Source organism: Emys orbicularis, chromosome 3 (assembly GCF_028017835.1).
Source record: "Emys orbicularis isolate rEmyOrb1 chromosome 3, rEmyOrb1.hap1, whole genome shotgun sequence".
Taxonomy (NCBI): Eukaryota; Metazoa; Chordata; order Testudines; family Emydidae; genus Emys; species Emys orbicularis.
The window spans coordinates 167,282,689-167,296,129 of NC_088685.1; positions in this window are offsets into that span (position 1 = coordinate 167,282,689).

Here is a 13,441-nt window from a genome sequence, read left to right on the forward strand (position 1 = left end):
GTAACCTCAGCCGTGGAGAACACACCATCCACAGCCTCAGAAACAACTCTGACATCATAAAAAAAAGGCTGACAAAGGAGGTGCTGTAGTCATCATGAATAGGTCGGAATACGAACAAGAGGCTGCTAGACAACTCTTTGACACCACATTCTACAGGCCATTACTCTCTGACCCCACTGAGGATTACCAAAAGAAACTACATCTTCTGCTCAAGAAACTCCCTAAAGAAGCACAGGAACAAATCTACACTGACACACCCCTAGATCCCCAACCAGGGGTATTCTACCTGCTACCCCAATTCCATAAACCTGGGAATCCTGGATGCCCCATCATCTCAGGCATTGGCACTCTGACAGCAGGATTGTCTGGCTATGTAGACTCTCTCTCCTCAGGCCCTACGCTACCAGCACTCCCAGCTATCTTCGAGATACCACTGACTTCCTGAGGAAACTACAATCCTTTGGTGATCTTCCAGAAAACACCATCCTAGCCACTCTGGATGTAGAAGCTCGCTATACAAAAATTCCACACAAAGATGGACTACAAAGATGGCATTCCCGATACCATCATGGCAAACCTGGTGTCTGAACTTTGTGACTTTGTCCTCACCCACAACTATTTCTGATTTGGGGACACTTTATACCTTCAAATCAGCGGGACTGCTATGGCTACCCGCATGGCCCCACAGTATGCCAACATTTTTATGACTGACTTAGAACAACGCTTCCTCAGCTTTCGTCCCCTTACGCCCCTACTCTACTTGCGCTACATTGATGACATCTTCATCATCTGGACCCATGGGAAGGAGGCCCTTGAGGAATTCCACCAAGATTTCAATGATTTCCACCCTACCATCAACCTCAGCCTGGACCAGTCCACACAAGAGGTCCACTTCCTAGACACTACAGTGCTAATAAGAGATGGTCACATAAACACCTCCCTATCGGAAACCTACTGACCGCTATACTTACCTACATGCCTCCAGCTTTCAGTCAGACCACATCACACGATCCATTGTCTACAGCCAAGCTCTAAGATACAGCCGCATTTGCTCCGATCCCTCAGACAGAGACAACCATCTACAGAATCTCTATCAAGCTTTCTTAAAACTGCAATACCTATCTGGTGAAGTGAAGAAACAGATTGACAGAGCCAGAAGGGTACCGAGAAGTCACCTACTACAAGATAGGCCCAACAAAGAAAGTAACAGAACGCCACTAGCCGTCACCTACAGCCCCCAACTAAAACCTTTCCAATGCATCATCAAGGATCTACAACCTACCCTGAAGGACGATCCCTCACTCTCACAGACCTTGGGAGACAGGCCAGTCCTCACCTACAGACAGACCCCCAACCTGAAGCAAATACTCACCAGCAACCACACACCACACAACAAAAACACCAACCCAGGAACCAAACCCTGCTACAAACCCCTGTGCCAACTCTGTCCCCATATCTATTCAAGGGACACCATCATAGGACCTAACCACATCAGCCACACCATCAGGGGCTTGTTCATCTACACATCTACCAAGGTGATAAATGTCATCATGTGCCAGCAATGCCCCTCTGCCATGCACATTGGCCAAACCAGACAGTCTCTACGCAAAAGAATAAATGGACACAAATCTGACATCAGGAATCATAACATTCAAAAAACCAGTAGGAGAACACTTCAATCTCTCTGGTCACTCAATAACCGACCTAGAAGTGGCAATTCTTCAACAACAAAAAATTTCAAAAACAGACTCCTACGTGAAGCTGCAGAACTGGAATTAACTTGCAAACTGGATACCATCAGATTAGGCCTGAATAAAGACTGGGAGTGGTTGGGTCATTAAAAAACCTAAACTTAATTTCCCCAATACTAATTTCTCCCTACTGTTACTCACACCTTCTTGTCAACTGTCTGTAATGGGCCACTCTCTTACCACTTCAAAAGTTATTTTTCCTCCATTGGTATCCTGCTGTTAATTGATTTATCTCGTTAGACTGACCTAGGGTGACCAGATGTCCCGATTTTATAGGGACTGTCCCGATTTTTGGGTCTTTTTCTTATATAGGCTCCTATTACTCCCCACCCCCTGTCCCGATTTTTCACACTTGCTGTCTGGTCACCCTAGACTGACCTCGCACTTGGTAAAGCAACCCCCATCCTTTCATGTATTTATACCTGCTCCTGTATTTTTCACTTCATGCATCTGATGAAGTGGGTTCTAGCCCATGAAAGCTTATGCCCAAATAAATGTGTTAGTCTCTAAGGTGCCACAAGGACTCCTCATTGTTTTTGTTGATACAGACTAACACGACTACCGCTCTGAAACCTGTAAAAATTCAGTCAACCTAGGGAGGGATAAATATTCGGCTCTTTAATATCCTTTTAGTAAATAATGTCCATTTCCACACACTCTTTCGCTTACAAGTATTGATGCAATGATGGAATTGTGAGAAACAACATGGAGCTCCTGGGCCTGTGCTTTGCTATCTGGGTCATGAATATAAGAATTTCATTCTAATGTCCTAGAGCCATATCATGCCATCGATTTTTTTTTTTATTTTAAGCAGATTTCATCATTGATTTAAATGGGGGAGTTCTGTTTAAAAATCAATGGCACAATATGGCCCCTGGACATTAACACATTCAGAATATTGACAGCAAAAGAAAATAAAACCTTTTTATTTCCAGTCTTTCTCTCATAACGTTATAATTTTTCCCAGAAACTCCAGCTGTTCCTCAGTAAGTAGTTAAATTAAGTGTAAATGCCGCTGAACACAAGTTAACCATTAGAATTAAAAAAAAAAACCCAAAGAAAACCATATGACTGGCATCCAACCTTTTAATCAAATAATTTACTAATCACTCACTGTGTTACAGCTTCACAATCAACTCTTCCAGTTAAACTCATCTCCCCTGACCCCCTCCTTGCCACTTTCCCTCAGCACTTCACTTCAGAAAATGTTCACTGCAGCCCATTAAGGAACACTTTAATTCAAGAGGGTCTAGCTGATCAAGAAAAATTAAGCTCCTAATAACAGCAAAATCGAAAGAAATTTGGACAAAATGACTCTCCGCATCACAGATTTTGTTTACTAGTGGGTAATTAATTCTCCACATATGTTGGGAACATCTGTCGCAGTGACCTGCCATCGTATCTGTGAAATGACTGCTGTGCAGCTCCTCCGCAGGTCATTAGCAACACTCTGAAACGAGTCTTCCTTCTTCTGCCTCCAGAATGGGCAACTTTAGCTTTAGCGTCTATATTCCATAAATTCCTCAGTCTGGATTGCCCTCTACTTCTTCCCGTCAGACCCCGGCATCTAGGTCTCCATTCAAAGGAAATAGAGTTCAAAGAAAGAACTAGCATATGGGAAGAAAATAAGGGAGAGAAATTTACTCTGAAATGGTCCTGGCTTCATATGTTAAAGGAATCAAATCTAGGTTGTTTAGTTACTAAAGTACTATATGGGGAAGAGGGTGGAAGGCTGGATTCTTCTCTTTGACAGAACTGAGCTACTTCTAAATGTATGCAATGGCACCAAAACACCATGGGGACATGCAGGAGCAATGCACAGGAGCTGGAGCAGGGACAAGGCTGGCACTAGGCCTCTGTCTCTATCTATATTAGGATTTTCCGTAGTAGCCAAGGGTTGAACAGGTAAAGTGATGGTGTGGTTGAGAGATGAGTGAGCACTAAGACTTGTGGAAATCCTTTTGTTACTGTAAAAACAAAATGAAACACCAAAGGGGAATCCCAGTGCCCATACTTGAAATCCACACTCAGGTGATATGTTGGCCAAATCCTGGTCCCATGTCAGTGCATAATCATGAGTTTCAGAGATTATTTTCAAGGGCATGCAGATAATTTTTTCTGTGGGGAAGCATTTTTTAAAATCCCCACGGGGATTAGAGTAAGACAAGAAGGGTGAACACCTGCATCTCCTCCAGGACACCTGTGTTTACAGTGAATGCCATGTAGCCAACCCATATTCTATCAGCGAGTGGGGGGTGGGGTGGGGAAGATGCACACATCAAAGAAAATGGATCTGAGATATCACTATACAGAAAGCAGAGCATTCACTATAAAAACAGTCTGTTCCACACCCTATTTTAACTATCTAGAAGCATTTCAGTGCTTGTCACTGTAAAGTTTGGTTAATTTTAATTGTGTTTTTATGTTTATTTTATCTTGAACCCAAGAATTAATGTCTGGGTAGCTTTATGTCACTGTCCTAAGATACCTGCCTTTTGGTTTTGTGTTTAGAATTTTAAAGGAACACTGCCAAGTTAAAAGTCATGGGCCAGATCCTCAGCTCGTATAAACTGGTGTAGCTCCATTGATATCAGTGCAGCTCTGCTGATTTATACCAGCTCAGAATCTGGTACTACATATTTGTAAACAAAAATAGGTATCCTTACTTGTGTTGTTATTAATAACTCAGGATTAAATCCTGCTCACCTTACACGTTACTCCTGTTGCTGTTAATAGGTTACTTATATGAATGCCCACCTGAGTGAATGTGTTGTATGTCTGTTCATTTACTGTCGCCCATTATGTGAGGCTTCTCCGTGTACAGGGGGAAATGTTGTATTATGCTTACAGTACTTTACAGGGTATGTCCTGTCATGGAGCAAAACTGTATTCATTTTAAAGGTATTTAGTTTATATACACGTTGTTATACAAGTGAAATTGTATAGGGCTGGGAATTGTGACCAGGGATCTGTTCCTGACTCTAGTGAAGATTTTTTGCGTGACCTTGGTCAATGTCTTAAGACTCATGGAACTGATGGCTGCTTAACAGTCTTCTAAGAAAGGTTGAGAAGTGTAGTGAGGACATTTTGAATGGTTTTACATTTACAGGTTTTACTGCACCTTCCAACCAAAGTTTGAAAGCATTATAGAATATAGCATCCCAACACCACAGTGAGGTACTATTATCCGTGTTTTACAGATGGGGAAATTGAGGTTGAAAAAGGTTCAAACCACGTTTTTCAGTTTTTGGGTGACCAACCTCTGATGTCTAGGTGTGTGGCCAGATACATAGAAACATATGCACAAAATGTCACAGATTTTCATAGTTAAATATTTCTGGGACCTTTGGGTTTTTTTTTTTTTTTTTTTTTTGCAGGGCAGTTATATAGTTAATTCCAGCGCACTGTGAAATAACGTAAAACATAACAAATCCATAGCAAGTCAGGACTTCACTTTTACTCACTGTATGCATGTGGAATTTCACAAAAGCAATGAGATAGAACTCAGCTACTTTTGTTCCAAAACATAGAATTTCTCCACTTGAGCTAAAGGAAAATCTGTTAAGTATATCAGTCTCTGACAAACAGCTGAGCAGTTCAGATGTCCTGTAACAGGGTAGTTGTACTCAGGGGCGGCTCTATGTATTTTGCTGCCCCAAGCACGGCAGTGAGGCAGCCTTCGGCGGCATGCCTGCAGGAGGTCCGCTGGTAACGCAGATTCGGCGGCATGCCTGCGGAGGTCCGCCGGTCCCGCGCCTTCGGCATCCCCGCCGCCGAAACCGCGGGACCGGCGGACCTCCCACAGGCATGCCGCCGAAGGCAGCCTGACTGCCGCCCTCACGGCGACCGGCAGGCCGGCCCCCGCGGCTTGCCGTCCCAGGCACGCGCTTGGTGCGCTGGTGCCTGGAGCCGCTCCTGGTTGTACAGTTTGTTACAGTATATTCATACACGGCCTTTTACTATGCAAATCTAGCCTGCTACGTTAAACCTTTGAAATATGTGTACAGCAGTCATGTGATGTTAGGACATACATGTATCAATTACAAGATTGTGGTAGCAATCCCTTGGTGTTCAGAATCACATCTTGGATCCCTAAGGTTCTTTACAATGTTCCTTATGGTCACCACATAAAGTGAAGAACCACCACTATATCTCTGGGCATTTCCTGTTTGGACTCCTTAACTGCTATTTTTATGGTTTGACTGACTCCATCTCCTGGGGGATTGCAGAAATAATGGTGGGCGGGAATTGTCTCCCAGGATCTGCATAAAAAGGACCCTCCATGCAAAGAGACCCTCCTCCATCCACAGCTCCATATAAGGGTGCTCAGGCATCTCTACAATACTGTCTCCAGAGGTTCAGAAATCAGCACCTCGGGAGTGGAAAGCTATGGCCAGGTGCATGGTGTATAGCCAAGCCAGGATTACCTTTGGTAGAAAGTCTCTCTGCAGTTTGGACCCCTCCATGTCTTAAAAGGAAGTTATAGAGAAAGTTGCCTGTGAAAGATGGAAGTCAGCCTTGGAAAACAATGGGCAGAAAGCAGAATAACCTGGAGCTTCGGTAGAGGCATGGGATGGCCCACGATCTCCAACGATTCCCTCAAGCATAACCTGGAAAATGTCTGGTGTTTGTGGAGGGTAGACCCATTGCATCGGCTTCACCCTGCAATGGAAGAACTTGAAAAAAAATTCCACAAGGGGAACCTCACAGAGTTTTACTTCCCCTCAAGTCCCTCTGATATGTTTTATCCAGCAGAGGGCATGATCTCATCCAATGTTATTCACTGTACTTTTTGCATGCTGTAATCTCCAGCTCTCCCAGGGGAGCAAAACCACCCGCCCGATATCTGCTGTTAGCTACACATGGGTAAATCCAGAGTAACTTCACTGAAATCAATGGAATTAGTCTGGCTTGACACTGGGAAGAATGAAAGCAGAATTTGACTTATTAGCACAATAACGGGGAAGTTAGTGATATTACACAGAGGATTTCTGTGATAAAAATATGGTTTTAATTTAAACAGTATAATTCCTTTGAGGAATGTAGTGGAGCAATATTAGCCTATGTATAGAGAGGAAAAAGCCTTAAAGACAACTATCCTGTTAGGGAGAGTGATATTAATACTCAGGAGAGTTGTATATAATTATCTGTCATCATTTACATGACTGGTTTCTTCACCACATACCAAATATACATAATTACAGTTCACTAACAAAGGATTCATTTACTGTGTCTATTCATGCTGTTTCTCTGTCTTCTCAGTGCACATGGTATGTAGGTGAGTTACCATGAAATTGAACTCAGTGCCAAAATTTCCAGCAGCTCTCCAATGGGTGCACGAGCAGCATTTGTTTACATATTATGGGCAGAAATGGCAGCGTTGCCTATTATTAAGTTAGCCCAACACTTGCCATTATAAGACCCTATTTTCAGTTGCTTTTAACTTTGCTAAACTGTAACTGTTCAAGGTGAAATTTTTCACGTCTGATGCCTACCTCATGCTGAATTTGTTTGGAAAGCGTCAGTCAAAACAGCGAACCCATTTCCAAGGACGATGCTAGGGATTGTTTTGCCATGTTGGAAAAATATAACAATCATTTCATTGAGAAGCTCTAGGGCCCCCAGGTTTTGAAGCAGGGAATTGAAATTCAGCAGGGCACAGCCTTTTTGTCAGGGATTTGCCTTTGCTGTCCCCGTTAAAAACTGACCACACTTGGCCAGGTTATAAGCCCTTGAAAAAATCTGTTTGTACATGCTCAGTAGAGACTTGTATTGAGCATGCTCCAGCCCCTCACATCTCCTGTTCATGCTTCATCCCACAGAGTGACTGTGCATGCATGCGCAGGGCTAAGAGAGCTCAGCAGGACACTTTCCCTGCAAATACAGCTCCGGTCTAGGGAGGGGCCAGGCACTGGAACTGAGAACAGGGAGACCGTCTCTTCTGTGCTCTCCATGCTCCTCTTGCTGGTGCCCAGGCAGTGAAGAGAAGGAGGAAGCAGCCTGCCTGAGAATGCAGAGGGGTTTGGGGATGGGGGGTGGGGGGGGAAGATGTGAAGAAAGGGAGTTGCCGGAGTCAAAGTAGGAGGGGGTCAGTAGTCAGAAGGGGGGAGGGAAACAGTGGAAGACTGGTCTTGGGAGCCAGTAGGGAGGGGATGGGGAGATGACTGGAGGCTGGGGGGAAGAAACATATTGTACAAGGAGCCAGGAGGGGAGAATTGGGATTGGGTGTGCAAGGAGACTGGGGCAGGGGGTAACTGGGACTGGCTGGATAAGGAAACTGGGATGGGGATGAGAAGCCCCAAGGAGTGGAGACTGTGACTGGTTAGACAAGGAAAATGGGAGTGGGGTGAGGAGCAAGGATTGGAGAAGAGAAGGGACAGGGACAGGATGGAGGGGGTGGGGCAAAAGGGATTAGGTTTGAGAGAAACAGGCTGACGAGTCTGTGACCACTAAAGACCACTGTCCCCCAGAGCCTCGAAAGGACCCCAAGATTCCTGAGTGACAGCAAATATCTGTGAAATCCACTGGCAAAGTGTTGCATCCTCCTCCAGAGCTGGTCCATCTAGATCAGTGGTTCTCAAACTTTTGTACTGGTGACCCCTTTCCAGGGCCAGCTCCAGGGTTTTTGCCGCCCCAAGCGGTGGGGGGGAAAAAAAAGCCGCGACCGCGATCGGCGGCAGCTCCACCGCGCCGCTTTGTTCTTCGGCAGCACTTCAGCGGCTAGTCCTTCCTTCCGAGGGACCCGCCGCCGAAGAGCCCAACGTGCCGCCCCTTCCCCTTGGCCGCCCCAAGCACCTACTTGCTGAGCTGGTGCCTGGAGCCGGCCCTGCCCCTTTCACACAACAAGCCTCTGAGTGTGACCCCCCCCTTATAAATTAAAAACACTTTTTTATATATTTAACACCATTATAAATGCTGGAGGCAAAGCGGGGTTTGGGGTGGAGGCTGACAGCTCGCGACCCCCCATATAATAACCTCGCAACCCCTCATGTAATAACCTCATGACCCCCTGAGGGGTCCCGACCCCCAGTTTGAGAACCCCTGATCTAGAGGATGACAACCTCCTCCTGCTATCAGTTACCTGCTATAGTTATTAGTTACAGGTATGAGTTCTATGGAAAAATAGTATGTGATCATTTAATTAGAGAGTGTGTCATAATGTATATGCACACAGGGGATGGATTAAGTCTACAGAGGCAACCTGAATTCTGGCATTTCTAACTTTTGAGTACTTGATTTGCAACCTTAATAGTGTTCTTTTAACATGGGTTTGTGTGTGTGTTGTGTAGTAGAGGACTGGGCACATACAAGTATGTGCACAAATTCCAGGTAGAAGCCAGATGAAAATGTGGATCTAATTATGTGTACTGTTTCTTTAAAACTATATTAGGAACTGAGGCAGGAGGGAGTTGAAGAAAGTTCTAGGCATAAGCTCTGCGGTGAAGCAGAGAGAGATTGAGAGAGTAACTTTAGGGATAATACTAATAAAGTTCCACATTCACTGTTAGAAGAAAGTGGCGCTTTCTGAGATTCCTTACCTTTGCCATAGCAGCTTGATATACTTTCTCCTGGCATATTCCTGCAATGGGTCAAATTCCACCCAGCTCAAAATGCTAGGCCTGACAATGCTACCTGTTTGCACACCCTGCCCTCCTCCTGAGAAACCCCCTTCTGATTAGCTGGGAAACTGCAACCAGTCAAAGGTTCAGCACCTGCTGAGGTGCTGCCTCCTACCTCAGCACAGGTAGCAGTCAGGGCTCCTCCCTCCTTCCCCTGGTGTGTAAGCAAAGGGCTGGGAGCATCCCTGGAGCGCTCAGCCCTGTGCACTGGGACCAGTTGCTTCTTGCTGACTCTGCATCAGCTCCTTCTTCCCTTCTGGGGGTGAAAACCTTCCTGGCTCTGCCCTATCTCTCAGGATTGCAAGTGGGATGAAGATCCCAGATGCCTTCCTCTGCTGTGCAGGAGCTGAGCTAGCAAGGGGAGCTTTCTAGTCCTCCTGGCTCTACATGGGAGCAGTGACGAGCACCCTGTCATCATCCTGCATAATGTGAAGATCCACCAGGACCTGCCCCTTCCCTTCTCCACACTCAGGCCAGCCTGGAGGCCTGGAAAGGTGAATGGGAAGAGAGTGAGGTGCTGGGAAGGGGAGAAGGCCAGAGAATGATAGGGGTTAGGTAGGTGCAGGGGATAAAATACTGGGGTGGGAACAGGTTAAATGCTCCAAAGAGAGGGAAAGGTGAAAACTGAATTGACTAGCACAGTAAGAGAGGGGAGTGGCAGTTTATGAATTGTGGGATAGGAAGCCAGAACTGAACTAACTGGGGGGCTGAGAACCAATGAATCGGAGGAGTCGGGCATGGGAGTGAGGAGTTTGCAGGGTTGGCTATGCTACAATTGATGAATGTGTGGAAGAGGGGGGTCATGCATGAGTTTGGGGAGGGAGTACAGGAGGCAGGAGAACAGTCTTGGGGTGCCAGAAACTGGATTGTGTGAGGCACCGTAGGTGAGAAAAAAAGGAGGGGAAGAATGATCTGTGTAGGAAAAAAAGGAAATCGGCGGGTAGTGATCGATATATCGGGGATCGATTTATCGCATGTAGTGTAGACGTGATAAATCGATCCCCGATCGCTCTCCCGTAGACTGCTGAACTCCAGCTCAGCGAGAGGCGGAAGCAAAGTCGACGGGGGAGCGGCGGCCGTCGATCCCGCGCTGCGAGTACGCGAAGTAAGTGATTCTAAGTCGATCTAAGATACGTCGGCTACAGCTACGCTATTTATTGCCTGATCCAAAGTCCATTGAAATCGGTAGAAAAATTCCACTTGACTTCAATGGGCTTTGGATCAGGCCCATTGTGACTGCCACTTTTAGATTGCCAAAATAATTTTGAGATGCACAGGTAGCAATGAACGCTGCTTGGGATTACACCCTCCTCCTGTCTGTGCCCCGGTTCTTAAGGGGACTCCCAACAATTATTTGAGTAAAGTCCAGAAACCACAAACCGTCTCTCATGACTACGGAAGTAATTTGGAATCACTTTTCAGGCTCAACTTTCTGCAAGCGAGGACTCCTCCAGGAAATGTTCTAACTTCTTACAGATCATCCCTGCCCACATACAAGCGAAAAAGACAACACTTTAGAACATGTGATCCGAGCGTCTTTTATTTATTCTGAACCAAAGGGCTACAGTGTCCTAGCCCTTACTTGGCCATGCAGGGGAATAAGGCCCCCAGCATACAGTACCTGCTTGTCCCTGCATAGAGTATGACTCTGGCCATGGGGAGGACAGCGAGGGCTACTAGTTGATATTCCGCACTGGGGGCAGAGAGGAATAGGAGGAGAGAGATGGGACCAGAGTAGTAGCAGAGTGCATGTGGGAGGTGGGGGTGCAAACTGCTCCAGGAAAAAGGAATGAAATGAAGTAACTTACACCCCTCTTCCCTGAGCAAGGGAGGGGGAACTGTGACTCTAAGACCCAATTCATTCTCTGGTTTGCTCCTCAGAAAGTGCTGTTTTACGCTGTCCCTTACTCAAGATAGATTTGTAAAATTTACAATCTAGTTTCAAATGAACTGGAAACAAGGAGGTACTGCACTGAACTGAAAATCGCAGGTGCAAAGAACACAAGAATCCTCATGGCGTTCTGAGGATTTTGCTACACTCACAATTGTCTGCAGTCTCTAAAAAAGATTGATTTAAGCCCATCCTTATTTTTAGGAAGTATTCATGAACATTTACTGAATATATTGTTTGTTTGTTTCAGCCAGTGGATTTTTGGTATGATTTGTGGTGGTGGAGTTTTTAAGATTCTGCTAGTATCCATATTGGATCAAATCCTCAGCTTAGTTCCATTGACTTCAGTGGTGCTACATTGATTTACATCAGCTGAGGATCTGGCCCATGGTGTGCCAGATGCTTTCCAAACACAAATGGGGACACTGGGCCTCATTCACAATTGGGAAAGGTGGGAAAACAGGCATTGAGAGGTTGTGGCTTTCCATTGTCACACAGTAAACTGGGATTAGAACCCAGGTCTCCTGAATCTCCGTCTTCTGCTTTAGTCACCAAAAAGTGATTCCCCTTAGAGTATGTGAACTCAGGTCTCCAGAAATCCATTATACACTGTCCTTTACCTCCCTCCCTCCCCCCCGCCCCCAAAAGCATCTGGGTTGATTTCATATAAATATATATATGAAGTTGCTGTAAAGAGAAATTTTTTCAAGCAAATTAGAAAATTAGGGTTTTTCTTATGGAAATGCTGGCAGCTGCTTAAATAAAGTTTCAAATGTCACCCCAATAATATATATTCAAGTAAACTGCTGAGGTCCATGACTATGGAGAAACTTACATGTGCCGCACCTCCCAAAATACTGTGTACAACGAATGCATTTTGAAAATTTCCAAAGCCTAAGCAGATGCCGTTATCATGATAAATCACTTTTTAATCGGTCATAATTTTGCACTAAGTGCTGTATAAGTGCCCTTTGTTTCACTACTTAAACTGTCAGCGGCTAACAATGGGAGTTGCAGACTAGTGCCTGTCATTAAGAGCAAGGAAAAAATCAATACAATTTTTAATTAAGGGTGCCCGATGACTAGAGCTTTTAAACAAGGAATTCTCCTTGTCAGTACATCTAGCCTTTAAACCCTTTCCATATTCTGGCAGTTCAGAAGTTAACAGGCAGGAAAATGGAGGGTATTTGTAATGTGCCCCACCTTGAAATAAGAAAGAGAGAGGAGCTGTGAGGAGATTCCGGAGGAAACAATATAATGCTTTATTTCTGACTAACTTTGTCAGAGATGGGATAAAATATGCAGGTGTTGATGTCTGTGTAAACTGCTAGGATGATCTTTACAAACCTTAAAAAAGAATTATTGATATAATAATAATTTTAATAAAAGTTTAAAGTTTCTTCTCCATAGACACACACACACACACACACAAATCCTCAGAATGAAATATTACAGACAAGAATGTTTGTTTTACAGTCTATTTGGCTTATTTGTGTTATGGATTGCCTCAAGCTGCCACGTCTTTGTTTTGTCTCTTCTTCCCCTTCCATGCTAATTTTTTTTCTTGTCATGTTTTTTTTCTTTCTTTCTGATACTGGCTGTTTCTTTGGCATTCATTGAATTGGCATCTGTATTTGACCTATGGCAATAAAATCTTAACATGCATTTCTTTAACAGCGTTATTATTCTGCTTGTCAGTAGAAGAAGAATTCAATGGGACTACTAGAGGGAGTAGGGAATTGCCTATACAGGATATTTTTCCAGTTATATACCAGGATAGTTAGACTGCTATAGTTATACTGGTAGCAATTTGGACACTCTTATTCAGCATAGTTTAAATTGCTTTCAAAGCAACAATGGTTAACCCAGAAAAAGGCACTTTTGTATTGGAATAAAAGTGTCCTCATAGGGAATGATACGGTATAACTGTAGCAATTTCAACACACATCTTACCTTATACCGGTATAACTTGTCCTTAGGGTTTGCTGGATCTCAAATACAGTTATCTTGGTTATTGAGCTAATAGATTATTTATATATATAATAGAACAATTAGATTGTCAGTTACTGAGATAATATTTTGTGTATATAGCACCTTCTTTTGGAGTATATCAAAGCAATTTACAAACATTAGTGAATAAATCTCACAAAGTCCCTGCATTTATTTATCTTAAAAAATTA